General features: G+C 38.2%; 1 long non-coding RNA gene and 1 other non-coding gene across 3 annotated transcripts in view; one reads left to right on the top strand and one right to left on the bottom strand.

The window, feature by feature from the left end:
* The window catches only part of LOC122443350, a 128,189-nt gene that overhangs the window by 89,924 nt on the left and 21,643 nt on the right, over nucleotides 1-16,622 (bottom strand). The gene's annotated exons all lie outside the window — the stretch shown is intronic.
* TRNAC-ACA lies at nucleotides 5,023-5,094 on the top strand. The gene has a single exon. It is a non-coding gene; the product is annotated as a tRNA-Cys (tRNA).

The following is a 16,622-nucleotide window of genomic DNA, read 5'->3' as shown; positions in this document are numbered from 1 at the left end:
ATATTTGAAATAAATGGGTAATAGAACAATACTTAGATGCTTCGTCTGAACAAACTTGTTTCATTTTATAAAGTTTTATTTTAAATTCCATGGACAGAAGAACCTGGCAGGCTACACAGTCCATGGAGCCCCAGTAAGTTGGATACAACTGAGTGACTGAACACATAGACTCTTCCATGCCTCTCAGTTCAGATCAGGCGCCCAGTCGTGTCTGACTCTTTGCGACCCCATGGACTGCAGCACACCAGGTGTCCCTGTCCATTGCCAACTCCTGGAGCTTACTCAAACTCATGCCCATCAAGTTGATGATGCCATCCAACCATCTCATCCTCTGTCCTCCCCTTCTCCTCCTGCCTTCAACCTTTCCCAGCATCAGGGTCTTTTCAAATGAGTCAGTTCTTCACAGTAAATGGCCAAAGTATCAGAGTTTCATTGCCAGCATCAGTCCTGCCAAAGAATATTCAGGACTGATTTCCTTTAGAACTCACTGGTTGGATCTCCTTGCAGTCCAAGGGACTCTCAAGAGTCTTCTCCAACACCACAGTTCAAAAGCAGCAATTCTTTGGCACTCAGCTTTCTTTATAGTCCAACTCTCGCATTCATATATGACTACTGGAAAAATTATAGCTTTGACTAGACGGACCTTTGTCAGCAAAGTAATGTCTCTGCTTTTTAATATGCTGTCTAGGTTGGTCATAGCTTTTATTCCAAGGACCAAGTATTTTTTAATTTCATGGCTGCAGTCACCATCTGCAGTGATTCTAGAGCCCAAGAAAATTAAAGTCTGTCACTGGTTCCATTGTTTCCCCATCTATTTCCCGTGAAGTAATGGGACCAGATTGCATGATCTTGGTTTTTCGAATGTTGAGTTTTAAGCCAGCTTTTCCACTCTCCTCTTTCACTTTCATCAAGAGGCTCTTTAGTTCCTTTTCGCTTTCTCCCATAAGGGTGGTGTTATCTGCATCTGAGGTTATTGTTATTCCTCCCAGAAATCTCCACATCTCTCAGTAAATGCCAAATCTCACCTCAGTAGCCTCTTCTTTTCAGATGTTTCTCTAACAGTGAATGGACTTTTACTAAATCTCTTACCTAATTATAACAAAAGCTAAATAACTCTTTTTGAGCAATCAAAATATAGTGTCCCAAACACATAAGCATACTATCTCATTTAATCATCATTGCGACAAACAAAAACAATGGCATGATCTCTGTTCGTTTCCAAGGCAAACCATTCAATATCAAGGTAATCCAAGGCTATGCCCCGACCAGTAATGTTGAAGAAGCTGAAGTTGAACAGTTCTATGAAGACCTACAAAACCTTTTAGAACTAACACCCAAAAAAGATGTCCTTTTCATTATAGGGGACTGGAATGTAAAAGTAGGAAGTCAAGAAACACCTGGAATAACAGGCAAATTTGGCCTTGGAGTATGGAATGAAGCAGGGCAAAGGCTAACAGAGTTTGCCAAGAGAACGCACTAGTCATAGCAAACACCCTCTTCCAACAACACAAGAGAAGACTCTACACATGGACATCACCAGATGGTCAACACTGAAATCACACTGATTATATTCTTTGCAGCCAAAGATGGAGAAGCTCTATACAGTCAGCAAAAACAAAACCGGGAGCTGACTGTGGCTCAGATTATGAACTCCTTATGGTCAAATTCAGACTTAAACTGAAGAAAGTGGGAAAACCACTAGATCATTCAGGTATGACCTAAATCAAATCCCTTATGACTATACAGTGGAAGTGAGAAATAGATTTAAGGGACTAGATCTGATAGACAGAGTGCCTGATGAACTGTGGACAGAGGTTCGTGACACTGTACAGGAGACAGGGATCAAGACCATCCTCAAGAAAAGGAAATTCAAAAAAGCAAAATGGCTGTCCGAGGAGGCCGTACAAATAGCTGTAAAAAGAAGGGAAGCAAAAGCAAATAGAAAAGGAAAGATATACCATTTGAATGCAGAGTTCCAAAGAATAGCAAGGAGAGATAAGAAAGTGTTCCTCAGTGATCAGTGCAAAGAAATAGAGGAAAACAATAGAATGGGAAAGACTAGAGATCTCTTCAAGAAAATTAAGAGATACCGAGGCAACATTTCAGGCAAAGATGGGCTCAATAAAGGACAGAAATGGTATGGACCCAATAGAAGCAGAAGATGTTAAGAATACGTGGCAAGAATACACAAAAGAACTATACAAAAAAGATCTTCATGACCCAGATAATCACAATGGTGTGATCACTCACCTAGAGCCAGACATCCTGGAATGTGAAGTCAAGTGGGCCTTAGAAAGCATCAGTACAAACAAAACTAGTGGATGTGATGGAATTCCAGTTGAGCTATTTCAAATCCTGTAAGATGATGCTGTGAAAGTGCTGCACTCAACATGCCAGCAAATTTGGAAAACTCAGCAGTGTCCACAGGACTGGAAAAGGTCAGTTTTCATTCCAATTCCAAAGAAAGGCAATGCCAAAGAATGCTCAAACTTCCGCACAATTGTGCTCATCTCACATGCTGGTGAAGTAATGCTCAAAATTCTCTAAGCCAGGCTTCAGCAATATGTGAACCATGAACTTCCAGATGTTCAAGCTGGTTTTAGAAAAGGCAGAAGAACCAGAGATTAAATTGCCAACATCCTCTGGATCATTGAATAAGCAAGAAACTTCCAGAAAAACATCTATTTCTGCTTTATTGACTATGCCAAAGCCTTTGACTGTGTGGATCACAATAAACTGGAAAATTCTGGAAGAGATGGGAATACCAGACCACCTGACCTGCCTCTTGAGAAATCTGTATGCAGGTCTGGGAGCAACAATTAGAACTGGACATGGAGCACAGACTGGTTCCAAATAGGAAAAGGAGTATGTCAAGGCTATATATTGTCACCCTGCTTATTTAACTTATATGCAGAGTACATCATGAGAAACGCTGGACTGTTGAGGCACAAGCTGGAATCAAGATTGCCGGGAGAAATATCAATAACCTCAGGTACACAGATGACACAACCCTTATGGCAGAAAGTGAAGAAGAACTAAAGAGCCTCTTGATGGAAGTGAAAGAGGAGAGTGAAAAAGTTGGCTTAAAGCTCAACATTCAGAAAACTAAGATCATGGCATCCAGTCCCATCACTTCATGGCAAATAGATGGGGAAACAGTGGAAACAGTAGCTGACTTTATTTTGGGGGGCTCCAAAATCACTGCAAATGGTGACTGCAGCCCTGAAATTAAAAGACGCTTACTCCTTGGAAGGAAAATTATGACCAACCTAGACAGCATATTAAAAAGCAGAGACATAACTTTGTCAACAAAGGTCCGTCTAGTCAAGGCTATGTTTTACCAGTAGTCATGTATGGATGTGAGAGTTGGACTACAAAGAAAGCTGAGTGCTGAAGAATTGCTGCTTTTGAACTGTGGTGTTGGAGAAGACTCTTGAGAGTCCCTTGGACTGCAAGGAGATCCAACCAGTCCATCCTAAAGGAGATCAGTCCTGGGTGTTCATTGGTAGGGCTGTTGTTGAAGCTGAAACTCCAATTCTTTGGCCACCTGATGCAAAGATCTGACTCATTTGAAAAGACCCTGATGCTGGGAAAGATTGAGGGCAGGAGGAGAAGGGGCTGACAGAGGACGAGATGGCTGGATGGCATCACCTACTTGGTGGACATAGGTTTGAATAAACTCCAGGAGCTGGTGATGGACAGCGAGGCCTAGTGTGCTGCGGTTCATGGGGTCGCAAAGAGTTGGACACGACTGAGCGACTCAACTGAAATGAATCATCATTGCAATTCTATGAGGCAACTACTATCAATAGGCCATTTTACAAATGAGTAAATTTATACTGAGGCACAAAGAGGTCAAGTGACAGCTTGAGGTTGCACAACCAATAAGTGGTAAAGAGTGTATTAAAGTCAGATTTTTTGAGAGATGACTGATATTCTGCAAGGAAAAAACATGCTAGTCTTATAAAACAAAGAGAAAATTAAAGTTTTCCTTCTGCCACATGAGGATCATATTGGAATTTTTCCTAAAAGATTAGTTTAGAAAGAAGGAGATGCACCATAAAATTATTCATACTAAATTCTGGAGAAAAATATTCCCCCAGGCAGTGACCTTTATTACTAAGAGTGGATTTGGAAGCCAACTTTTATAGCTCTGTTAAAAACTGCTAAACCCAGGCAGTTATATAATAGAAATGCTGACATGACCTTAATTCCAGAGGTGCAAAGGGTATAATTGAATTTAAGAACAATGTATCTCCTCCATTAAGTCATTAAATAGATAGTAATAATCTGACACATTTGGTAAGTACTACATGAATGTGGTTAACAATGGTATTCAAATAAAATGTGCTTGCATTATTAGCTACTGTATTTTGCTTGTATTTGCCAAATATTATACTAAATTACAATATAGTCATTTAGAAAATATTACAGCAATGTATTTTAAATGTTCCAGAACCTGATGCCAACACAGAGAAAAGAAATGTTAGATTATACAGGATATTGCCAAGTGCCTATGTGCAATTTAGATAAGTTATATTTACTATTCACAGAATTAAACTGAAGCAGAACTACATTCTTCTGACCCAAACTTCCGGAGTTGTACCAGTGGTGTAGTGCACCTGGTTCAAGAGCATAGATAAGGATGCCAACTAAATGCCGAAACCAGAACATTCCTCCACACAGATGCATATTTTGCTTTTTTGAGGAAAAAAAATCTAGATGTTTGGTATCATGCAACTAAATGCATAAATCCAAATGAATCATAAGTTAAACACACATTCAGGGAATATAATCAATGTAGACAGTAACTTGGGCTCATTCTAGCATAAACAAAATAAAGCCAAAACCCCATTCTTCTTTCATAAAAGCAGAGCTAGAGACCTGGATTTTCAATTTATACTGGTAAAAATCTTCATTTAATCTGACTGTTTCCAGGACCAATAATGAAGTGTACTAATCATGGCAGTGCAACGGAGAATCTAGGAGTGCAAAATATAATTATTTTAACTACATAGGACTTCCCTGGTGGCTCAGATGGTAAAGCGTCTGCCTACAATGCAGGAGACCCAGGTTCAATTCTTGGGTAGGGAAGATCTCCTGGAGAACAAAATGGCAACCCACTCCAGTATTCTTGCCTGGAAAAATCCCAAGGACAGAGAAACCTGGTAGGCTACAGTCCATGGGGTCGCAAAGAGTCGGACATGACTGAGTGACTTCACTTCACACTTCTGTGTGTTTTATTTCCTTACATAAATGCTAATATAGCAAATAACAGTTAACAAATAAGACTATATCTAATTGATTTTCAAGGTAAACAGTTGGGTCACAATAACTGCAAATGTTTTCAAAAGTCTTATTTTAGGTTTATATAGGGCAGCAAGCCACAAAAACACATATGGATATATGTGTTAATGTAGGAGATATATGGGCTTCCCTGGTGGCTTAGACAGTAAAGAATCCACCTGCAATGCGGGAGACCTGGGTTCGATCCCTGGGTTGGGAAGATCCCCTGGAGTAGGGCATGGCAATCCACTCCAGTATTCTTACCTGGAGAATCCCCATGGACAGAAGAGCCTGGCAGGCTACAGTGTGGTCTCGCAAAGAGTTGGACATGACTGACAGACTAAGTGCACACACAAGAGACATATAAAATACAGTGATGTAAAAATTGAAAATGTCACATCACTGCCATAGTAAAATAGTTTTTAAAAAACCAAGGATTTAAATGAAGTATATTGCCTATAACTGACTCACTATGATAGGTGATCACAAAAATGGCTCCACGTTTTCCCACTTCTTACAATGTATCTATATAGCTCCTCCCATTACAATGTGACATTTATTTGTCCCACGCTCTTACTCCTTGAATTAGGCTGTCTTGCAACTTGCTTTGGCCTCTACAATGTGGTGGCAATGATTAGGTGCCATATTTAGCTGAGGTCATAAGTGGTATTATGCATGCCCCCTGACTTGCTCTCTTCCTTTGCCATGAGAACAATTCTGGCCTGGCCTGCTAAATAACAAGAGGCCATGGGAAAGAGAGCCAAACTGTCCCAGCTGGGGCCATACTAGACCAGCCAGCCTCCTGCTGACCCACCAGCTGATCACAGACGCACAAGCAAGCCCAAGAACAGCTGAACCTGGCACGGAAAAGCACCTCCCACCCAGCTGATTTGTAGTCTGATGAGAAACAATACAGTAAATGGTTGTTTTAAGCCAATACATTTTGAGGTGGCTTCTTATGCAGAAACAGATAACTTGATACAATTATCATCAGACAATATTTTTATAGCAAAACAATACAAATACCACAGTCATCTCCAAATATTTATGATCCCTGAATTTATATAAATTGTGTATAAATACATTTAATACTTTTAATGCACTGTCACAGACTTGGCCCATGCTACAAGTAAGACAAATAGGATCATTCTCAGTTTAAAGATGAGAATATTGAGCCAGAAAAAGTAAATCATGTGGCCAGCTGTTAAGGAAAAGAGTGAGGGTAACATAGATAAAAGAGTAGAATCGAGTACTTTTCTCTATAAGTCCATATCAATTTCCAATAATCTGTATGATCTTCACTGGCTTCACTGTGATTTTTGACTTAAGGATTAAAAATATCAGCAGTCTGGTACCCCGGCTAATATGGTAAGCTATAGCTTCACCATTAGGAGAACTAGGATATCACTGACTCCAACAAACCCACTAAAATGAAAAATGAGAAGATGCAAAAAAAAAAACTTACAAATAATTTAATATTAACTGTTGTTTTTGTCTTAGGCTTCTGTGTGCCTACCCTTCATTCAGAATATCTTAGGCATCTGTGGTGCTTACCCTTCACTCAGAAGAAAAAGGAGCAAGAGGAAAATTCACCTCTTACTTTGGTGTCAATCTTTGGACTACTTAATAAACCAGTTAAATTAAAGATTCAGAATGTACCAATCTTTACACTGAGATAACCACTGAGCAATCAATGATAATTAAAAAAATCAATTGGTCTTCTGTAGTAATTAAATTTGTCCACTTAGATATAATTGATATTGTTCACAACTAATTATCCAAGTAAAGGCTCTGAGGGACTTTTAGAGACTAAAGGATTGAGCCAAAGATTCTTCCTAATTTGAAATTAGACTGAATGCCATGTTTTCTCAAAAACTGATTAAGTCTTCCCTAGAAACACAGTATTGAACAAACTCAAATACAGTGAGGAAATCGGTATTTCATTAGGAGGAGTTTAGCATACTCTCTAGCACTCCCTGTGTGACCATGGGCTAATCACTTAACCCCGGTGTTTTACTGCCCTCATTTTTAAAACTGAGATAATAACAGAACCTACCTCATGGAGTTGTTGGAAGCATTAAATTATGACTAGTAAAATGTTTAGAATAGTAAGCACTGTGTTAGTATCATTTTTAGTACTGTCATGTGGAAGATTTTTTTTAGAAAGAATGGTAAGAAAGTCGCCAAGCATAAGTTTATTCCGTTGTATTCTCGCTTGCACCTCGTTCCTACAGGCATTTTACATTCAAGGGTTACTACTGCCCTTTCCCATATTACAAGATATGTTGTTTCCCATATTAAAAGATAAGTTGTTCTTCTTGGGATACAAGATAGGGAAATAGGAAGTTCACATTTGCTGTGTGGCATATCTGATTACAAGTTATTAAGCTAACCTTCCCTTCCCTCTTCTAAGCAATTCATTTCTTAGCACCAGAGGGGAGGAATAATAATAAAACATGGATGATCTTATCACTGATGCTTAGCATTTGTATATTCACTTAAAAAGGTGGCAGAGCAATTTACTGCAGCCCTCAGGCAGCCTAAATGACATGTTAGCAAGTTATATAGATATGCTATTACCTATTTATTCTGATATTCAATGCAAAAATGTCAGGAGATCCCTACTTAAGTACATTAAATTACTGACTCCTAGGGCAGGAAAGTACAGCAGAAGCCATTAGCTATTGAACCCAGCCTCCAGATAAGAATCTATGGCCCATATAGATGCAAACCTTTCCAAGTTCTAGAGAAAGCTATTAAACTCTCTTCTATATTCTGATCCTCATTCTTCCAGGAAATTCTTTTTAAGGTACTCTGGCTTCAGCTTAAGTACACGTACATTTGTCCTGTCACCTGACGGAATGAAAAGAGCTGGTGAGTCTTCTGACCCATCGGCATTTTCTTGAATTCTCTCCTTCATCCCAGACCTGTTATTTCCAGTACCAGCAAGACAGCTTTATCTGAATGCCATCCATTTATCCTATAACCTGTCTTCTCACCTGAGATTACATTTAAAATTCCCTGTGCACTCTGATTCTGAAAATGCAGGAATCATGACTTGAGCTGCAGTCCAGATATGCCTTCTCCAAACTTCTGCAATAGCCATCAGTCAAATAAGGGTTAAGGAAAAAGAATAGCCGCAAGGTTAGACCCTTCTCTACTGTTAGTGCCAATAGTGGGTTAAACTCTCTGGCCAAGGATCAGAACTTGAGCCAGAAGTCCAGCATCAACAGATCTTAACAGCATGGTTCATGGCACCTTGGAGCCCGTAAGTAAATGTAGAATTGAAAACAAGTAGATGTGAGTGAGATACAATAAAAAGCTCTTGGGCTTCTAAGCATATTTCTTAATTAAGAAATTCTGGCATTAAACAACTGGAAACAACCTGATGTTTCATGTAAGGAAAAATCAGAATTTTATTTTTTATATTAAGAAAGCTTTATAAAGCATCAGTTTCAGAATGGCCAACTGAGCACATGTATCTACCTCCATTTCTTTCCACCGTCATTAAAATTCCTATTTATTAATACACATTGGACTAGAAAACAAAAAAAGGATCCAGCGTCAAAGCACGTTTCAAAAAATGTTAGAGGAAAAAAGTAGGACCAATAGAGAAAACAGAATAGGGAAATCTATAGGCCAAATCACCAAAAGGTAAGAAAAATCCTCTCCTAGAAGCCCTGAAGCAGGCCTAATTTGGGAATCAAGATTAAGCCTTGAGACACTAATCAAGGCTATTAATTTACAAACTTCATTCAGAACAACAGGGCAGGGTAGATTTCTCCTTTTCCTATTTCCCCACTTTCAGCTAAGCATAAGACATAAAGCTAGAATCTGGTTTTTGTTCAAAAAGAAAAATCCAAACTTTTAAGAGCTCATTAACGCTTTCAAAAAGTAGAAAGATAATTCAGACAACAAAAAATATTTTTAAAAATTCTAATTAGAAGGTAGTAATGTAAGTCTAGGTTTTCCCAGATGGCAATAGTGGTAAAGAACCCACCTATCAATGCAGGAGATGTAAGAGACGTGGGTTTGATCCCTGGATCAGGAAGATCCTCTGGAGGAGGGCATGGCAACCCACTCCAACGTTCTTGCCTGGAAAATCCCATGGACAGAGATGCCTGGTGGGCTACAGTCCATAGGATGGCAGAGTCAGACACGACTGAAGTGACTTAGCACACACACGCACAATGTAAGTCTATACATGTGACAGAACTGCGTATAGCTACACACACACATATGCAATCATATATCTGGTGAAATTTGAGTAAGCTCTATGGATTGTACTGATGTCAGTTTTTTGGTCTTGATAATGAAGGGGATCAGAACTTGCCACCTCAAAATATGCCAATTTGGCATATTGATTATTTTGATCTGAAGGCACTTGAGAAACAGCGGATGCAGGAAGGGCACTCTGACTTGCCCCTGTCTGCCTAAAAGCAAGTTTAAATTTTCCCGTGAGAAAGGTGCCCTCCCTGTACGAGGAAGAGAAGAACACCCTATCAACAGAGATGAGGAACTGACCTGCACAAACAAACCTACCAAGATAACTCTTTATCTCCCACTGGTCTCCCCATATATTTCTAGTCACTTACCCATAATCTATCAACCCTAGAAGCTTAATCCCCTTTTCTTTTGCTACTTTTTCATAAATTCATCATTATTTGTTAAAATGATATATAAGTGCTCAGTTATATCACCTTCTTTGAGTTTTCATTTCTTTTTATTGAGTCTATTAAACAAGAAGAGCCTGCTTTAAAAAAAAAAAGAGTAATAAGAATAATAACAGAGTGCTAGGAAATCAGAAATGTGATTTTTGAAATTTAAAAATTCCAGTTCTAAAAATAACTACCATGAAATAAAAATGAATTAGACATTAACAAAAAGACACTATGGAGAATAAACCAGACAGTACTAAAAATCAGACAAATAATAAGGAAGGTAAATGTAATGAAATTTTCTATTATGTAAAACAGAAAAACAAAGAAACAGAAAATATGAAACCAGACTGAGAGACAGTTGACACATGGGGAGAGGATCCAGGAATTTCAACATCTTTAGGCCCAGAGACAGGGTTGAGGAAGCAGAGTGCAGGTAGAGAAGGAAAAAAAAAAGAGGAGAAAATTTTTCTGAGTTCAAGAAAAATATGAGTCTTGGGATAAAGATACCTACTGAAATAACCGGATAAACATATGAGGAAAAAATAAAATGGATCCACTTCTCACACAAAGGCAAAATCCAAACAGATCAGATTTAAATGTAAAAAGTAAAACCATACAAGTACTAGATGGAACTATGGATAAATTCCTTTACAACTAGGAGTGAGGGAAATTTTTCTTAACTATGACCCCAAATTTAGAAGCATTAAAAGAAGAGATTAAGAAACTTGATTACATACAAATTTTAAATAATGTGGGTTTGTTTGTATTTTTGTGAGGCAGGAGTGTTGTTTTTTGTTATGGCCAAAAAAATACATCACAAACAAAGTAAGGTCAAATGATGTATTAAGAAAAAACTCTGCAACTTATATCACAGAAAAATGGTAAAAATTCTACAACTTATATTACACAGGGCTAAAATTTCTAGTATATAAAGAGTTTCTAAAATTACTTTTTGAGAAGATACACACCAATGATTATATTAAAAGAAAAATGGACTAGAGATAGGAACATACATCTTACAGGAAATAAAATGCAAACCACTTTTAAACATAGAAAGGCATGGTCAAAAGCACTTACCATAAAACAAATGCAAATTAAAACCTCAGTGAGATACCATTTCTCACCTTTGCTTTTGGCAAAAATCCAAATGAAAATCCAAATGTTTGACATGTCTTGGAAAGGTAGGCATATATACTGTTGGCTGGAGAACAAAATGGTACTACCCTCTTCAGGGAAAAATCTGACAATAACTAGCAAAAATACATATATACACTGATCCTTTAACCCAGTAATCTCATTTCTGTGAATTTATCCCAAATATACACTCTCCAATATACCAAAAAAAAAACTGATGTATGCACAAGGCTATTCATTGCATCATTATTTGTAATAGCAAAAGATTGCAAACAAGCCAAATGTCCACCAATGGACTGATTAAATAAAGCAAATATCCATACAATGGAGTACTATGCAGCTGCAAAAAGGAGTGAAGACTATCTCTACTTACTGTTATAGAAAGATCTCCAAACTACAATATTAGGTGAAAGAAAGCAAAGTAAAAAAAAAAAAAATATATATATATATATAATAAAGAAAGTGAAAGTGAAGTAGCTCAGTCGCGTCTGACTCTTTGTGATCCCGTGGACTGCAGCCCTCCAGGCTCACCCGTCCATGGGATTTTCCAGGCAAGAGTACAGGAGTGGGTTGCCAGAGGGAGGATACAAATATATTTTGTATTTGCTTAATTAAAAACAAAAAAAAGGAAGTATAAACCATGAAGAAATGCTTATTTATCAGGGGAAGAGCATGGATAGAAGCTAAATTTCTCTGAATACACATTGTTTAACAGATTTGATTTTGGAATCATGGGAAAGTTTTCTGTAGTAATAAAAAGAAGTCATATTCAAATATATTAAAGGTAATTCTATCACTTAAAAGCAAAATGATACAAATGAACACAACTGTATATGAAATCCCTGACTTAACAATGCAAAGAAAATATATTTCAAATGACTTTAAAACATAGTCATTTGACTATGTATCCCTGGTGAGATCAGACCTAGTGGTGAAGGGAAAAAAAGTCCTCAACTTTTCTCAGTAATCACGTTATTAGTATTATAATTCAGGAACCGTACAGAGCGAAGGACAAAGTGAGTAAGTAATCATATTAAAGTCCAAAGAACAAGGATTTCTGAGCAAGAGAAAAGAGATACTAACATAAAATCAAAGAAGTTTCATACAGCCCTGAAATCCTAAATTCAAGCTAGAAATACTAGTGAAGAATTCGTGATGCATTCTCTTTTTAGGAATGTGTGTATCTTCTAGCTATCACCACTAGAAGGACTAAGCAATAACCAATACAGTAGCAGTGAGCACCACCTGCAACCAGGTCCTGGCCTCTAAATATGGCTCTTCCTTAAAGGAGCCAGGACTCCACAGAAGAAACAAGCAATCACAGGTCTGGGACAGGAACTGTACCAGTTGAGCCTGGATATGCTGTCATCAAGAAAGCAAGGAGATTATCAAAAACTATGTGGAGTCATGTCAAAGGGTTCATGAGCTAATTTGAAGTAAATCAACAGAAATAATTACAGCAGTGGACTGCAAACACATCAAATATGTTATGTTAAAATCCATGAGTTCATGATGTTAAAAAAAAAATCTCATTGGTAACTTTTGTAGAATGCTAAGGAGCCAGCTCATAATTCTAAAATCTGGCAAATAAACAGAAAGAACCAAGCAGTTAACCTGCCTTTTTGTGTTGGATAATTCAGAGCACCACCCAAATCCCCCTCTTCAGAACTGAGACACTCATTCAAGTGCCAGGAGCATTCCCAGGAACTGTCTTTGAATAAAAAGAGCTATCTTACCCAAGCTTACATCCTCAACCCTGGGGCAGCCCAGCCCACAAAAAATGATTAGTCAATGCAAGGATGGGAATGTGTACAAAGGTACAGCCTCCACTTTCAAGGGCTACCCCAGCCTCAAAGCTCCCTGTGGGACTGACTGAGTGAATCCTCCATCAGAGTCCAACTCCTCCCCCAGCCAGTCCCTGCTTCCCCCAATGGGTGTTATTCCCTAGGGCTCTGCTTTTTAAGCCTCTGACAAGCAAGCTTCATCTCAGAGTCTGTTTCCCAGGAAACCAACCTAAGATATTTCCCATAAAAAACACAACTCAGGGTAACGAAGTAGCTGACGAGGTGATTCAACAAAAAGTGAGACAACTGGGTATTATGTGCCTCCTGAAAGAAGTATACACCACCACCATCTATGAGGTATTCTTGCAAAAAAAATTTAACGTAAATTAAACTGAAGGTCTGGATTCAACTATCAGTTTACAGGAAATGCAGAGACAGAGGGTCATATTAAATGTATACCATAGGGATACAACAAAAAACTCAATGTAGGAGACTCAACTGAACAATCAACTTTCTTCAATAAACAGCCTGCAAGGGGAGAAAAAAGGAAGAAGAAAAGTATCAACAAATTACAACAAAGGTATTTAATTTTATCTGGTTTCTGATTTAAAAAAACAACTATAAAAATTTTATGAAACATTATTATTAGGCTACTTTGAACTCTCATTAGATACTGGATACTATATTAAAGAAGTGCTGGGGTTTTTTAGGTATGATTATGATATTGTCATGAATATTTAAAAAAATATCTTTATCTTTTTAGAGATATATACTGAAATTTCTTTCATTTGAAAAGACCCTGATGCTGGGAAAGATTGAGGGCAGGAGGAGAAGGGGACGACAAAGGATGAGATAGTTGGATGGCATCACTGACTCAATGGACATGGGTTTGGGTAGACTCCAGGAGTTGGTGATGGACAGGGAGGCCTGGCGTGTTGTGGTTCATGGGGTCACAAAGAGTCAGACACGACCAAGCGACTGAACTGAACTGAACTGAAATTTCAATTTGAAATTTCAATATAATTTAATACAATATCAAATAATATAGGAAAACAATCCCACTGAGTGCTGAGCAGAATGAACAAAATGCAGTACCCCACATTTTCCACTGTGTAAAGTGGTAATTTCTTTTCCTTGTCTTCAAATAATACATAGTGGTACTGAACTGTAATTTAACAAAAGGAACATAATGATAAAAATTCTTATTGACTTAAGGTTAAAACACACAAGATCCCCAAAAATACACAAAATAATTAAAAAGGTAAATTAACCCTAATCTCCTATGTAAAAAGATGAGTGAAAAACAATGGCTGTTTTAAAGGCAAATGTAATTTTAAAGACACTAAATGAACTACAGGATGAATATTGCTACAGAACATTTTATTTTTTCACTACAGAATAATTAGAACTAAGGAAAATGGAGAGGCCTTCCATTAAAGGATGCCTGATAAAAATACAGGATACCCAAATACATATGGATTTCAGAAAAGCAATGAATATTTATTTTAGCGTATGTCTCAAATAGGGCTTCCTTGGTGGCTCAGTGGTAAAGAACCCGTCTGCCAATTCAGGAGACCTCAGTTTGATCCCTGGGTCAAGAAGATCCCCTGGAGAAGGAAATGGCAACCCACTCCAGTACTCTTGCCTGGGAAATCCCATGGACAGAGAAGCCTGGCAGGCTATAGTCCACAAGGTCTTAAAACAGTCAGACGTGATTGAGAACGAAAACAAGTGTCTTGAATATTTTTATTTGCTATATCTGGCAACCCTACTTCTAATTCCTTACCTTTCTTTTTTTCTAACCTTATTGAGATATAATTAACACTTAATATTGTGTAAGTTTAAGGTGTACAACATGATGATTGCTATACCTATATATTGTGAAATGCTTTCACTTATTTTTATAATTGATTTTTTTCTTTCTCACCACCATTAACTGCCTGTCTTAAAATGTTACCCATATGGTACTTCATTAAAGCAACTATTATTTAAAACCTCTCATGTTAAGAAGTCAAGGGAGATTTCTAGCACTATCACCTTGAAGATGACAGTTCTGGTATGGGTATTTAATTTTGAAATATCAGCAGAAAAATTATCCCCTAGAGAAAAAGGAATCTGGAAAGTGTTTTTGACAGATCCACCACATTCTTACACCAGTAAATGCCGCCACTTACTTGGTTCTCTCTCCTCCTCCTGTTTCCTTTGCAATAACACACAAACTGTATTAATCAACCAGATAATGGTGGTGGTGAGTGGGAGTTGATGAGGGCTCCACTGTACTGACTGTGCCGACTCTACCAGACGTGGACTGAGGTGGGGAAAATGGTAACCAGAGCACAGTCCCCTAGTTACAACCACAGCCTTTTAAAGATGATCACATTAAAAATAAATAAATAAAGATAGATGATCACATATATACACTGCTACATATAAAATAGATAACTATTGAGAAACTACTGTATAGTACAGGAAGTCTACTCTGTAATGGCCTAGATGGGAAAAGAATCTACAAAGAGGGGATATGTGTATATGTATAACTGATTCACTTTGCTGTTTACCTGCTAACGCAGCATTGTGGATCAACGATATCCCCCCCAAATTTTTTTCAAATAAAATAAGGATGATCCCATCTCTTCTATGTCTCCACCATTATCAACTCATATTGTTTTTCAGAAGATTTCCCCAGATTGTCCTTCACTACTCAGAAAAGCTCTGAAAGGTAAAGAGGTTAAGCAACTGGCCAAAAGTCATACATCTGTGTGAACCTTGTAGTCCTGACTTTCATCCTGGGATTCTTCACAATATAATCTGGATAAGGCTGGGTTTTGCTAAAGTTAGGGATTCTTTCCAGTAGAATTCCTGTGACTTGATCACAGGTCCTGACCCAGCCTTGAATTCTTTTAAGTGAGGGGCTCACTATGCACTTAGACTCTCAGCTCATTCAGTCCTCAACACATACTTAATGAACATTGGACTAACTATGAGGAAACAATAGTGGACAATACAAAAAAAGGTTCCTGCCTTCACTGAACTCACAGTTTAGGGGTGAATAGGCAATTAGGTATGCAATAACAATGAAATGTGAAGAGTATTAGACAGGAGAGTTATCAGAACATGTACAAGAGTCTCTAACCTCTGTGTTGAGAGGCCTCCCTGAGAAAGGGATGCTTAAGCTGCGACAAGACCCATAAGACTAATCGAAGTGATGAGGAAGAGGATGAGAGAGAATAGAAGAGTATTCCAAACAATTGGACTAGATGTGCAAAGACTTGGAGGAAAGAGGAGATGATGTAGGGGTGGAGTGAGAAGAGGGCAGGACCAAAACATGGGGATGCCTGAGCCAAGTCAATGATTTTGTGTGGGGATAACACTAGTGGCCTCTCAGCTACTCCTCTGTGGTCCTAAACATGGACACACTTTGACCCCAAACTTACAAAGCCTCTCAGCCAAATACAAGATCTGCATTGAGCAGGACATGTCCTCCTTAGAAGCTGTTTAATGACCATCTATTGCTGAAGCAAGCTCCTTGAGGAGGGGCTGGTCCTCTCTTCCCATTCACTACCCCAAGAGGTTATTTTTCTTTTCAATTTTAAACACAGTTGAGGTTTCAGCAGAATTCTACTAAAAATAATTTCTTCTATCTTGGTACGTTTGTATGTTTCATTTTAGCACCCTTCCCAACTGGCTGGTTTTCCACAATTCTGATGTTGTGTGAGAGACAGATGAAACTGAAGAATCAACAGGGGCCAAGAGCGGA

The sequence above is a fragment of the Cervus canadensis genome, chromosome 6 (assembly GCF_019320065.1).
Source record: "Cervus canadensis isolate Bull #8, Minnesota chromosome 6, ASM1932006v1, whole genome shotgun sequence".
Taxonomy (NCBI): Eukaryota; Metazoa; Chordata; class Mammalia; order Artiodactyla; family Cervidae; genus Cervus; species Cervus canadensis.
This window is presented reverse-complemented; position numbering and strand designations above follow the sequence as displayed.